Below are 13,682 nucleotides of genomic sequence, written 5' to 3' on the forward strand. Positions count from 1 at the left end.
ATTACTGGGTAAAAATTCTAAACTGCCATTTTAACCAGAAGAATTCAGACTTTCTCCCAGCTTCTCTAGAAATTCACCTTTCCTCTGAGATCTGTGTCAAATCTACCAAATTTTGTAAAAAGAAAAGTAAGACAAAATATGAATTAAAACTTTGAAAATGATCAGCATATATTATCATAGACTGCTTGAACTCCAAAACCCTTTTTGACAAATGAGGAAACTGAGGCTAAGAAAAGACCCTTACTTAGGGTCACGTATATATGCATCTGTATGTATGACATATTTTTGTGTCCCCTTAAAGTACAAGCTTCTAGAAAACAAGGGCTTCTCCCCAGAATATGAAGCAAGAGACCATGAGCTCAAATCCTGAGCATGTTTCCACACATTATGTAGGGCATTATTGGTCAAGTTAGTTTACCTCCCTAGACAGAACTAAATGTCCTCTAAGGTTCATTTCCATTCTAAGTTTAAGTGATTGTAAGCATTTATACTTCAACTCATGGGGGACAGTGAGTATTAAAAGACAATGATCTAAGATAATTCAGTAATATTCAAAGTGACAGTAAATGTATTAACAGTACATGCAGAACACATTTGAATTCAATTTAGTAAGTGATCACAAGAGAGAAGTTTGACCAACCACATAAAAAATCAACTTAGCCAGGTCAAACCAACACAACTCTACATTTTTCCAAAAACTATAATCAGCCCCAATGACGCATCCGTGGGCATCTGCAGAAGCCCCGGAACAGCCAGCACCCTGCACCGGGTCTATAAAATCCTCTCCCCCTCCCCGTTTGTTTGAATTCCCCCATGCCTTGCTTGGTGAGGCTACGAAGTGCCGATTTCTGAGGTCGGTGCAATCTTTGTTTTTCCGTTGGCATTCACCCTTCAAATCTGGGTCTACTCCCACAAGGTCCTCTCCTTGCCAGTTGGCTCTGGGTCCCCACTTGGCAAAAATCACTTACCCTTTGATTCCATGTTACCTGGCTTCGTCCTGCCTTGAGGAGGTTTACCCAAAGCGGATGGCGGATGGTGCGGGCATCTTACACAGGATGCACAATTATTTTTGTAGAGTTTCACCACCCAGTTTCTCTTTATGGCTCCTCTAAAGCAGACCTGATAGGGAGTTTCTCCTCAGAGCCGGAAAAGGATGTCAACCTTTAGCGGCTCTCAGCCAACTGCTTCACTGGCTTGCAATTATATCATTTATGAATTTATTTTTGTGGCTCATTAAAAAGACGCCACTTATTGCTCCAAAAGGTGCTTCCTTTGGTTATTTATTTTGTGCCACAGTAAAATGTTCATGCTAAACCCAAACTTCTTATGCATATGTCTGATGTTATTGAAAATATCCACTGGATTCTTCCAACCTTTTAGTAGGATTTTCTATATCTAATTCCATGTATGTAGTAAAGAACTGCTTAAAAGTATGATGTGGAGGAGATTTCTTCACACACTCCCTGAGGCCAAATCTATACAACTGCTATCAAATTGGATTTAAACCAACCAAAGTCCACGAGCCTGAAAGATGGATGAGATCTAGGAAGACCTATCCTGCAGTAAAAACCTTTTAAAAGGACAGTCCCAAAGATTAATCACTTTTTTCAGTACTTAAAAACAAGTTATCTTCAATTCAACGCAGCTCAACAAGCATCTTTTTTTCCCACTACAATTCAACAAACATTTACCAAGCACCTAATGCATATATGACTTTATGGTATATTCCAGGTGATACAACACTTACATAGTGATACAGTATTTAGATAGACCTATCTCTGTATCTCTTGGAGTTTATAAGAGAATATTAAGATTTCTGACTCACATTTTTAAAGAATGTTAAATTAATTTATGCCCCATATTTTATTGAAGGCTTTCTGTGTGGATAACAATTCAACAAACATTAAGCCATTTGCTCTAGAAATGAGATTTAAGGCAAGGTCCAAATTTTAATTCTTCCATTGTCTGCTACATATATACATGCTTATTCAATTGTATATATACATATGCTTGTATATATTCATATGTATATGTGTATATGTATACATATATGCATATATCTACATACATACATATATATCACCCATTTTAAAACCTTAGCATTCTTCAAGACATTCCCTGGGTGCCACCTCCTGTAGGAAGCCTTTCCTCACACTCACAGTCTTGAAAACTCTATCTTGAAATTACTTTATACCTATTTCTCTGAGTACATATTGTATCTGCCCAATGGAATGTAAGTACCATGAGGACAGGGAACACTGAACACATAATGGTACAATCAGCCTTCTTTAAATGCCTGCTCTACATTGAGCACACAGAGACAAAAGCAAAAGATTGCCCTCAAGAATAGTGTACTAGAGGAGCATGCATTCTACTGAGGGCTTCCATTTTACTTAGAAACAATCCCAAGGGTTTTCTCCTGGGCAATCCTAAGGGAAATTTTTCCGTCCTATACTCAATCCACTGCCTTTATTCCATAACCATGGCTCTCTGACATCACTAAATCAGCTTTTAGGTAAATTGCGTTTCTTGGTCATCACAATTATCCAATAATGAGCAATCAACTGACAGTTCAATGGTCAAACCAGCAAACTTCTTAACAATTAAATTACATCAACCATTTGCCAGTAAATCTATATACATAACCATTATGTTGGCAAAAAACAAGCAACCAGATCCCTAAATGGTTGACTTTGCTAGGAACAAGGAAGAATATTGACACAGCCTATGTTCATGGAAAGGAAGAACCTGGTTCAAATGCCATTGCAGACAATTCCTAGTTGGTTAAGCCTAGGCAAGTTGCTTAATCTCATTAGTTTTAATTTCTTTCCTTATAAAATAAGAGTGATAATAGCACCTCCCTCACAGGTTTGTTATGAGTTTCAAATGGCATTACAAATGATATTATAAATGGTATTGTAAATGGTATTATAAAACTAAAAGCATTATAAAACTATGAGCTATAATGAAAGTTGGGTCCACATCTAGATAAAGAATCAATTCAGATAATGTAGATTCACTAAAAACGTTTTTTTCTTCAACATTTCAGTTTTTGTTTTACCTGAAATCCCTGATAATTCTATTATTCCTTAAGAAGAGGAGGGCTATATACAATTAATGTTTCTTTTAAATCTATCAACTATGTACTTTGTTTTGTTTGTATAGACATAACCTGTGTAGACAGTCTTTCAGAATGACCAGAATGCATGCATCATCAGTATACTTTAAAAATGACACTTTTTATTTGCTCAATATTTTTCGTAATCACCTTAATGCTATTAAGTGACTTAACATGAAATGAAATCTCTGCTTACAAGTGGTTTTGCACTTAGCTAAATTTTCATTCAGAAAAAAATTAAGAAATATGTCAAAAAGCAAGTGATTTTTTAAATTGCTATAAGATATTCAGTTTGGATATCACATTTCAGATCATTCACTGGTTTTAGAAAAATAGATAATGCTCTACTGAAATTCATATTTGTTTCCCTCCAACTGACTATAGACAAAGTAAATGAGGAGGTCCAATTTACCATGCTTGGGGCATTCCCCTTGTTTATGGCTTCTGAGTTTCAAACCAAACTTGAACCTTTTGGGGTTCAAGTTTGTTTGCTCTCAGTGATACATGATTTCCTGTTTATAAGAAAAAGGTCCTTAAAAAGCTTGTTAAAAAAAACTCAAAAGGCTTCTTGGACCTTGAATCACTCTTGCAAAACAACATTTTGATGAGTTAAGTGTAAATAAATCAGAAACATACGATTAAATTTCCATTAAAATACACATGGGCTTAAGAATTATAAAGAAAAAGTGCTGGGCAAAACATGCTTTATGCTTTTCTGACCCATAACACTTGAAGTACAGTGAGAGAAATCCAAATTATGGCCAGGCTTGCCATCCAGCTCTTGAATGGATGGTTCTGTGTTTTTATTTTACATAGGGGTTTATCATTTCAGGGCCCCATCAACCATCCTCATATTCTCTCTGACTAGCAGCACACACCAATGTGAACCTTGTGAAACCATCTGGTGCCCCACCCCCACCTTAATCTAGTTCATGTCTGGACTATTTTGGGGGTCTTGGAAGCCTCCTAAGGTAATGAATTGAAAGGAAAATAGGCCTAAAAGATCTACTACAGTAGAATGTATGGTTCCATTGATTTTGTCCTGTCAGAGGTGGGGAGGGGACACTTGCAGAAGCCTCCCCACCATTAAGAGGGTGATTTGGGCTCAATGCATTGGTTGGAAAATGCACTATATTTTTGTAATTTGTCATTCTTTACTGTACTGTAGCCTGAACTCTCTCTTCAATTTGCTCCAGTAAATACTGGCAGTAAATCAAAGAAGTACTGTAAGAGCACGGAGCTCATTTTCAAACCAAACACAGAAAGCAAGCCAAGGAGAGCTAGGGTGTGAGGATATGAAGCATTATAGACTCACCAATTTTCCTAAGGGACATGTTCTTTATGAACCATCTATACAGGCTAAAAAGTGAAAAGAACCCATCAAAAAATTTCCAAACACAAATGATTAATGCTTTGATCCTCTACTTAGAATTTAGGAGGGTGGAAGGCTTCTTTAGGTACCATCTAGTCCAGATCCCTGATTTTACAGATGACAAAAAATAATAATAAAGTTAAGAGATTCAACTGAAAGTAGTTAGTGCCAGATTTAGACTATCCTATGCTACCTCTCTATTATCCAATAATTAATTCTTTTCTGTGTGCTTTTCCACTAAAGATTACAGAACCAAGGGTCTAGATCTGAAAGACAGATCATCTGGTCTAACCCCTCATTTTACAGATGATGAATTGTACGAGCAAGGACCCGAACATACACAGGAGGACCTGCTGTACAGGTTCCTAGATTTGCTTTTCCAAAAGGAAAGCAACTTTTGAGGGGTCGGCAAACTACTTTAATCAAGCACATATATCATTCACTTTGTTCAGGGGAAAATGTTAGCACCCTGAACTTCAGAGAAAATACAAAGAAATAATAATCAACAGACAGGGCTTCCAACTGTCTGACTATAAGCAATACATACGTCAGAGATCAACAGACAGGTCCAACTGTCTGACCATTACATAATTATATAATTACCAGAGAGAGAAGCACCAACATCTGGGTTTTCAAAGCTGGGGGGCTCCTTAGCAGCTTCCCAGAGTCTCATCTGGCACACAAACCTTCTTCCAGACACTAAGTCCCAAAGTAAAACCTTACCTCAGAGTATTTGTGTACTTTTCAGAGCCAGAGGACAGGAGCCTCTGACCCAGTGACTCAATAGAAATTAGCAAAAGGTGCACAAGGTAATCAAGCTTCCTTTAATGGGCAGGCTCGTTAATAAGTGGGAAAGATCTTTAACTCTCATTAGCATTACATGAACAAACTGAAGAACAGAGAGGTTAAGGGACTTGCTCAGGGTCACACAGGTAGTAAGTGACAGGTAGGAACTGAACTGAGTTACTCTGACTCCAAAATCACTGCTTTTTTTCCCCACTGTACCATGGTCCTTCTTAACGATGACAGTCACAGAAACCTTTAGGATATGGCAAAATAGAAAGAGTTGTTGCACGACAACAGCTAGAGTAGACAACATACTTGACCTGGAGTCTGGAGGAACTCAGTTCAAATCCCACCTCTGACACTTACTGTATGCCCCTGGGCAAATATTTTCCCATCTCTGAACCTCACCTTCCTCATCTGTATAAAGGAGGAAATAATGCCTCTAGTATACAGAGTAGGTGAGGAGTTCAAAGGAGAAAATGTTCATGGAGCACTTTGCAAATATTAAAGTTCCATATGAATGGCAGTTATTGTTATTAAATAAGAGAATTTTCAGAAGTAAAACCTCAGAGGAAGTTCAATTATCTGTACCAATAGAGAGGAAATATGCAAAATTCACAATAAAGATAGTAAATAATTCAGAAATAATTCCCATTGCCTTTTGGAAGACATTCCATCACTTCTTTGCAACCACACAAAATCTACTTCTTAATGATATTTTACTAATATATGTATTCCATACCATATAACTATGGACAAATTGAAAAACAGACCACCACAAAGGTAATTAAAGACATAAAGGTCCTAAATATAAATGTATAGATATTACAAATATATATTACATACAACAAATGTATTATACACGTATCATATATATATATATTATATATGTATATATTCAGATTGTTATCATCAGCATTTCTTGTTGTAGCAAAACATTAAAACAAAGTAGATACCCAAAAATTAGAGAATGAAGAAACTGAAGAAACCAGAACACATTGATGTAATGGAATATCATTGTGCTGTAAGAAGCAATAAATTTAATTAAACATGACGCTACATACCTGTAATCCTACCTACTGGGAATAATTAGGCTGATGGATCTCTTAAGCTCTGGAAGCCTGAACCACAGAAAGGATATGACAATTTCACATCTGAACTAGGTTTGTCATTAATATGGTGGGGAGGGGAAGGAAAAGGGAAAGGGAAGGGAAGACTACAGAGATTCATGCGAAGACATGTATGAATGGATACAGAGAAAAATAAGCAGGACCAGAACCAAGAGAACAATATTCAGAATGACCACAATAATATAAATGAAAACAACATTAAAGGGGAGCTAAACTCAGATTCACCACAAAGACAAATGATCAACCTCTACTTCTTCTAGGTAGAGAGGTACAAGACTATAAAACCTGAATATTTAGTACACTCTCAAAATTCAATCACTTGGTTATTAGTCAATTGTTTGATTGGTCAACTGTTTTACTCTGACAAAGGGGAAACGACATTGGATAAGGGTAGGGGGGAAAAGTCAAGAAATGACTTATGTAAAAAAAGACATTCATAAATATTTAAAGTAGTCATAGAACATGCTGATTGAGATTTTTAAAAGAAAAGCAAAAAGTACCAGTGGTGGGAAAACTAGTATAACACTAGCCACTTTTAAGGCCTTAAGACATTTCCACCCCTCTCCCCTAGGGTTGCCTGACACCCTTAAAGGAATCAGGGTGTCTGGACTCTCTGCCAATGGCTCCAACTCCAACTGATGGTGTTTCCTCAATGGTAGGGGAGTCCCTTGCACCCCAATTCCATTTAGCTACCAGTCAGATTAGCTTTTACAAAGAAATATTTACTCCAAAAGATATAATGACAAATATAGAAACTTATTCCCCAACTGGAAGTGAAAGGCATAATCTCCCACCACCATACCACCTCCACCTCTGGGGAGTGTTCTATAAGTTCTAAATAGATTCGTTTTATAGGTCCTAACTATAGGTTCATAATTAAACTCAGTTCTTATAGAGCAAACAGTCCTAGTTTCAAATCCTAAACCTCCTTCATGTTTTCTGGCTTGTGTTTTCTCCAACACTCTTTCCTGTTGTGTCTAGAGGGTTAAAAACACACTTAACCACAGTATGGTTGTCATGAACTGAACCGGTGAGAGAGAAAGCACTTCCTCTTGCTACCTCCTCCCCCTTTTATGCTCCATGTGGTAGGGGACCAGAATGCCGCCATTTTAGGAAAACTAGACATGCCCAGATGAGCCCAGGTTATAGATGCACAAGTATGAAGTATGCAGCTCTAAAAGTCCTAGTGAACCATCAGCCAATCATAAGTCAGTAATGTGAGTGACATATGTATTTGTGTATTAAGCTTAATAGTAGGTAGTTTCACAGGTCCATAGAACATAGTTACCAAGAGATAATGGTCAGACCTTGTAGAGTCCCACTTCCCTTTTACAACTTGAGAGAATTGTGTAAAACTTGAACAGGCTTCAGGAAACAGCCACAAGTATTCGTGCAAGCCATCTCAAGAAAGTGGTCTCCTCTATGACTTGGAAACATTCATTGTCATGCCTGCCAAAGCCAGGAGTGATAGAATCTATTCCAATATATTTCTCTAAAACAGCAACTCACATAAGGTGTCAAATTTTCCCAAAACTTCAGTTATTCCTTTGTTTTAAAGTAGCTTTTTCCAGTAACCTTTTATGGGATTGGGCCTGTCTTCCATCTAGATGGAGCAGTAACCCATCTTATGTGATTTCCTAGGCACTAGACCAACCCAATAACAACCCAAAAAAGAAAAGAAAACTCTACAACACCTCCATTGACTAATAATTAAATTTTACCCTTAGAATTCCATTCTTTGAACTAAAACCTTGTTATTGCTATTTTTCTAAAATGTAGATATATATTCCTGGAAGAGGTGATACATTTTTAGATTTAGAAACTACAAAGAACCTTACAGATCATCTCATTTCTAGCCCAATGCTTTCATTTTATAGGTTCAGAAACCAGGGTCTAGAAATTTTGTGACCTGCCCAAGATCACACAGGTGGCCAAAGTGGCAAATCCCAACTTCAGATTCAGGTCCTCTGGCTCTCTAGTCTAGCCTTTTTCTCACTACATTACCCTACTTTAAATCTAATGAATCAGGTAAGCTCCAGTGTAAATGAACTGATGAGATCCTTTACTGAAAGATATCAGAGAAGAGGCCCTGGGATGCTCAGAATAGGGAGCCTAGGGATGGAAGATAAACTTTACCTCCTTCCAAGAATTTTCCCAGATTTTGTAAAGCCATAGTTTTTTGTTTTGGGTTTTTTTTTTTTGGTACAGATCAGTGATTTCATCAATGAAAGCTATTAGCAGCTGTTCTGCAAATTTCAAGTCTTCAAGTCATGGAGAGGCACCAAGAGTTTAAGTGACTTGCCCAGCCAAGGGGTCTCCCAGCCAATATATGTCAGAAGCTGGACTTCCTGACTCCAAGGCTGGCCCACTGTCCACAGCTGCCCTTTACAGCCAAACATTTAGTGAAAATCAAAAAGACTAAAGTACGACTACTTAATAAATGATACCCTGGTGGCCTGCAAGCTAATACAGCTTCCAAAGGTGCTTAATTTACAACAGGGAGTAGCCTAGACACAGGGAGGATGGAGGTTATAAATGGTTTGTAATGATAATAGGAAAGGGCAGAGAGAGGGCCCCATTTTGTTTCACACAACTCCAGTGACATCAAAGGAAGCTCCAGCTTTGGGGCAGCTCAGCAGAGCCCAGAGGACAATGAAAAATGGGCCCACTGTGTACGTACACAGGAGGGGGAAGCTTGGCCTTTGACTATAGCTCATGAACCAAATTGAGGTTTCCCCTTAAAATATTGGGGCAACAGCTTTTGATAGTCCTACTAGGAACTCAGTCTTGGGTTTAACCTGCAGATGTAAAAGTTCCCTTTGTCTGACTTCCAGTATCTTGCATGGCTTTAAACATTGAGGTTATTTATTTTCTTTTCCATAAATTACATGCAGAATGTGTGCGTATATATAACATATGTGTGTATGTGTATCTCTATATACACATCTGGGTACATGGGAACATATATCTATCTCAAACCATGTGAGTACACTTACTCAAACCTCGGGTAAGTCCTCCAGGAATTGTAATAAATAATGGAAAGTGCATGTTGTGCTCAAAAAAAAAAATCTGTAATAATCCATGATTCACATTTTCTGTCGTAGCCACACAGAAATTATGGCTGGACTGCAGGTGCAGCTCTACAGATCTCGCTATCTCTTCTTTCCAACAAACAAAGCCGTTATCATGCTGGTTGTAAATTGTCTCATTATGTAACACACTGCTGTGGGCTTATGCAATCCAATTTTAACTAGAGGTTCTCGGCAGCTGATGACTTTTTTTTTTCCATTGCTGACATAGCACTAAAACTTGCAGCCACAATAGCGTATAAGCAAAACTACAGTTTTCCACAAATGGAGGGATCATAAAACAAATTGGATTCTCATGCTCACATTAGGTTAGAGTATCTAAGCACTCCTCCTTTCAGTTTAAATCTGTTGATTAAATAAAATATGTATGTAGTCACACAATTGAACAAATGGTAAATCAACCAGTAACCCAAGAGTCCCATGCATTTTCCCAGACGAGACAGATGTGTTTTATTTGATGCCTGGTATTGTTTAATAGCCTGAGAATTTAGTAGTGAACTTAAAGGAATTTAAATAAGTAAATGTGAATATGAAAAGAAATATGAAGAACTATCCAATATCCCAAATTATTAACAAAATATATGCATTGGTTTGTAATTTTTTTAACTTTAGTTAGCATTTGCATCAAAAAATTCAGAGTACATCCCCAAAGAGGAAGGCTGTGTCTACACAGTGCAGCCAATTGAAACATCTTGGTCCAGACTTCCTTTGTACCATCTTCATTGTTTCAACAACAGAAATATCTTTAAGGAACAAAAAATTTTTTTGTTTTCCTTTTTTGAGGGAGAGGCTTCCAAAAAACTAAAAATATTGGGATAAGAATAAATTTTGAATCTGGAAAAATGTACTGGTTGCTTAGAATTAAACACTGTTTTTATCTAGCCATGAATTCCCTTTATAGAGCTGTCCATCATTTACAGTCACTACTTCATTATGTAAGAAATAAGAGAGCCTAAAGTTGGGTGGGGGAGTGTTGGGAAAAGAAATTTTGCAAATATGAGATTGGGAAAGTATGGTTAGAGAATAGCCTGAACAAGGTGTGGAAATTTTTGTGGACTCCCAAGCTCAAGATGAGTCAGCATTGCAATATGGCAGCCCAAAGAGCTAGAGTGATTTCAGGCTGTAGTAACAAAGACCTTGATTCCAGAAGGAAGGAGATGGTCCCTCTCTATTCAGATTTGGTTAGGTTACATCGGGAATATTGTATTTAATTCTGGGTACCATGGTTTAGGAAATAACTTGATAATCATAGGGTGTCAGGAGAGTGAAGGACTTTTAGTCATGCCAAATGAGGATTGTTTGAAGGGAAATGTGGATTACTGAGCCTGAAAAAGAGATCAAAATAAGATAGCTGTCTTCAAGTATTTGACAGAAGAGAGATTTAGACTCATTCTGTTTGACCCCAGAAAGCATAAATAAGAACAATGAATGGAAGCTGCAAGGAAACAAATTTAGGCTTAATGTGAAGGAAAACTGCCCAACAATTAAAGCAATCCATGAGCAAAATGGGTTGTCTTGGGAAGTGGTGAGTTATTCATCACTGGAGATCTTCAAGAAAATGTTGAATAATCACTTGGCAGGTATATTTTAGTGACTTCCTTTGAGAGATGAGTTATATTAGATGGTCACAGAGATCCCTTCAAACTCAAAATCTATGATTCTGTCAATAAGAAATCAATCAAAATAATGACTCCCTTAACACAACTGATTGCTCCAATTCTGGTGAAAATATTTGGAGCATCTTAATGGCCACCAAACCACTGACATCACCTATGTTAAGACTGGGGTTTGGGCCTCTTTCCTTTCAAAATAGACTTGTAGAGTCATGAAATTTTGGAGTTTGAAGAGATCTGAGAGAACATAGATTCCATCTAGTTCTCATTTAACAAATGTGAAAACTGAGACCCCTCAAAGATGATGAGCGTGGCCCTTGTAGAGGTTCAGAGCAAGGGCCAGCATGTGGAAGCCAAAAGGACTTGGGATCCAGATCCCACATGCTCTGTTATTTATTTTTGTGGTCTTAGAGAAGTCACTTCCCCCCTCCAGACATCAGTTTCTTCACCTCTTAAATAAAGGGATTGGAGGAGATGATTTCTATGGTCCCTTTCAACTCTAAAACCTATGATTCTCTACAATTATCTGAAAGCCTGGTCATTTTCATTCATTCATTTCTAAATAAAGCAGAAGTGCAAACACTCTAAATAACCAAGAGAGAATTGTTGTTGTTCAGTCTTTCCAGTCATGTCTGACTCTTCATGACCCCATCTGGGGGTTTTCTTGGCAAAGATACTGGAGCAGTTTGCCTTTTCTTCTCCATCTCATTTTACGGATGAGAAAACTGAGGCAAACAGGGTTAAGTGACTTTTCCAGGGTCACACAGCTAATAAGTGTCTAAGGCTAGATTTTAACTCTGGTCCTCCTGACTCCAGGCCTAGCAGTCTATCCACTGCACCACCTAGCTGACCCATAAGGAAGAATTAGAGAGGAAGTATGGTATAGTAGAGAGCTGACTTCAAATCAGGAAGTTCAAGTGCTATTTCTAACACATACTGGCTATGGGACACTAGGAAAGTCTCTTAACTTAGAAACAGCTAAGTGGTGCTATTCTGGGCTTAGAGTCAGAAAGACAAGAGTTCAAATTCAGCCTCAAGTGCCTCCTAGCTGTGTGTCCCCAGACAAGTTACTTAACCTCTATGTGACTCAGTTTCCTTAATTATAAAATGGAGATAATAGGAGCACCTACCTCCCAGGGTCATTGTAAGAATCCAATGAGTTAATATTTGTAAACCCCTTAACACAACATCTGGCACATAGCGATGAATGAATTGATTCTTTCTCTCCCTCACTCCTAACATCTCTGTGCCCTCATCAGCTCCCTAAGCCTATAACTCTCAGAGAGGGTGCTGATCCTCAGTGCTAGTTACCTAGACTCATGGTATATTAGATCCAGCTGAGAGAGAGACAAAGACACAGAAACAGAAATAGAAAAGAGAGAGAAAGAGAAAAGAGTGACAGAGAAAAAGAGAGAGAGAGACAGGTACAGACAGAAAAAGTCAATTCATTAAATACTTGGAAATAAATATGATGTAAAAACAAAAAAAATCAATAATTTTTGTATAGAGTTAACTAACATGCTAGGTGTGATAGTGCCTACCTGGAATTCCAGCTATCGGGGAGGCTGAGAGTGTTAGATTTCTTGAGCTCGAGTTCTGTACTTTACTGGGCTATCCCAATAAGGTGTAGGCACTGTTTGCTGTCAATATTAATCAACAAATAAACATTTACTAATGTCTACTATATTCCAGGCACTGTGATAAGTGCTGGGAATACAAAGAAAGGGACAGTCCCTACCCTCAAGAAGTTCATAAATCTAATGAGGAGGACAACATGTAAGCAAATACATATAGCAAGTTATATAGAAGATAAATGGAAAAAAATTAACAAAAGGGGGCTTGGGAAGGCTTCCTGTAGAAGGTGAGATTTCAGCTGGGACTTAAAGGAAGCCAGAGACATCAGTAGTTAGAGCAGAGGAGGAAGAGCATTCTAGGCATGGGAGAAAACCAGGGCCCAACACCAGGGTCCAAGTGGAGCAGCAAAGAAACCCTTTCTGCTTTCTCTTCTGCTCTATATTCTGTTCTGAAGTGATGTCTTCAGCTACAGAAAAAGGCTCTTCAGTCCATCAATCAATAAAGATCCTACTACATACAAGGCACTGTGCTAGGCACTGAAGACATAAAGGCAAAAATGAAATGGTCCTTGCTGTCAAGGAATTCTTTAGAATCTACCAGGAAAGAGAATGCACATCTAGAAGTAGAAACAGAATAAATCAATACAAGTCAGTTTAGGACAGGAGGGTGTTAACAGTGCCTTCTTCCATCCCTTCCTCTTTAGTCACCTTCTCCAGCCTCAGTTTTTCCTCCCAAAGGTTGACACCTGGGTGGCAGTTAGCTCTTAGATTAGAATGCCCAACTGGCAAAGAATTGGCAAAACAGATGCCTCAAGACTAGGTCACAGAATCATAAAAAGTGAAGCTGAAAGGGACCGTAAAGATCTTCTAGGTCAGGATTTTCAAGTTTTTTGTGTATCATGGCCCTCTGGGACAACCTGGTGAAGCTTATGGGTATCTTCTTAGAGTAATCTTAAATGCATAAAATAAAATATATAAGATTACAAGGGAAAACAATTAC

General features: G+C 38.0%; 1 pseudogene; it reads left to right on the forward strand.

Annotated features, from left to right (window-relative positions):
• Positions 1 to 713: 713 nt before the first annotated feature.
• Positions 714 to 13,682, forward strand: part of LOC140502363 (peptidyl-prolyl cis-trans isomerase-like 4) — a 59,072-nt pseudogene continuing 46,103 nt past the window's right edge.

Source organism: Notamacropus eugenii, chromosome 4 (assembly GCF_028372415.1).
Source record: "Notamacropus eugenii isolate mMacEug1 chromosome 4, mMacEug1.pri_v2, whole genome shotgun sequence".
Lineage (NCBI taxonomy): Eukaryota > Metazoa > Chordata > Mammalia > Diprotodontia > Macropodidae > Notamacropus > Notamacropus eugenii.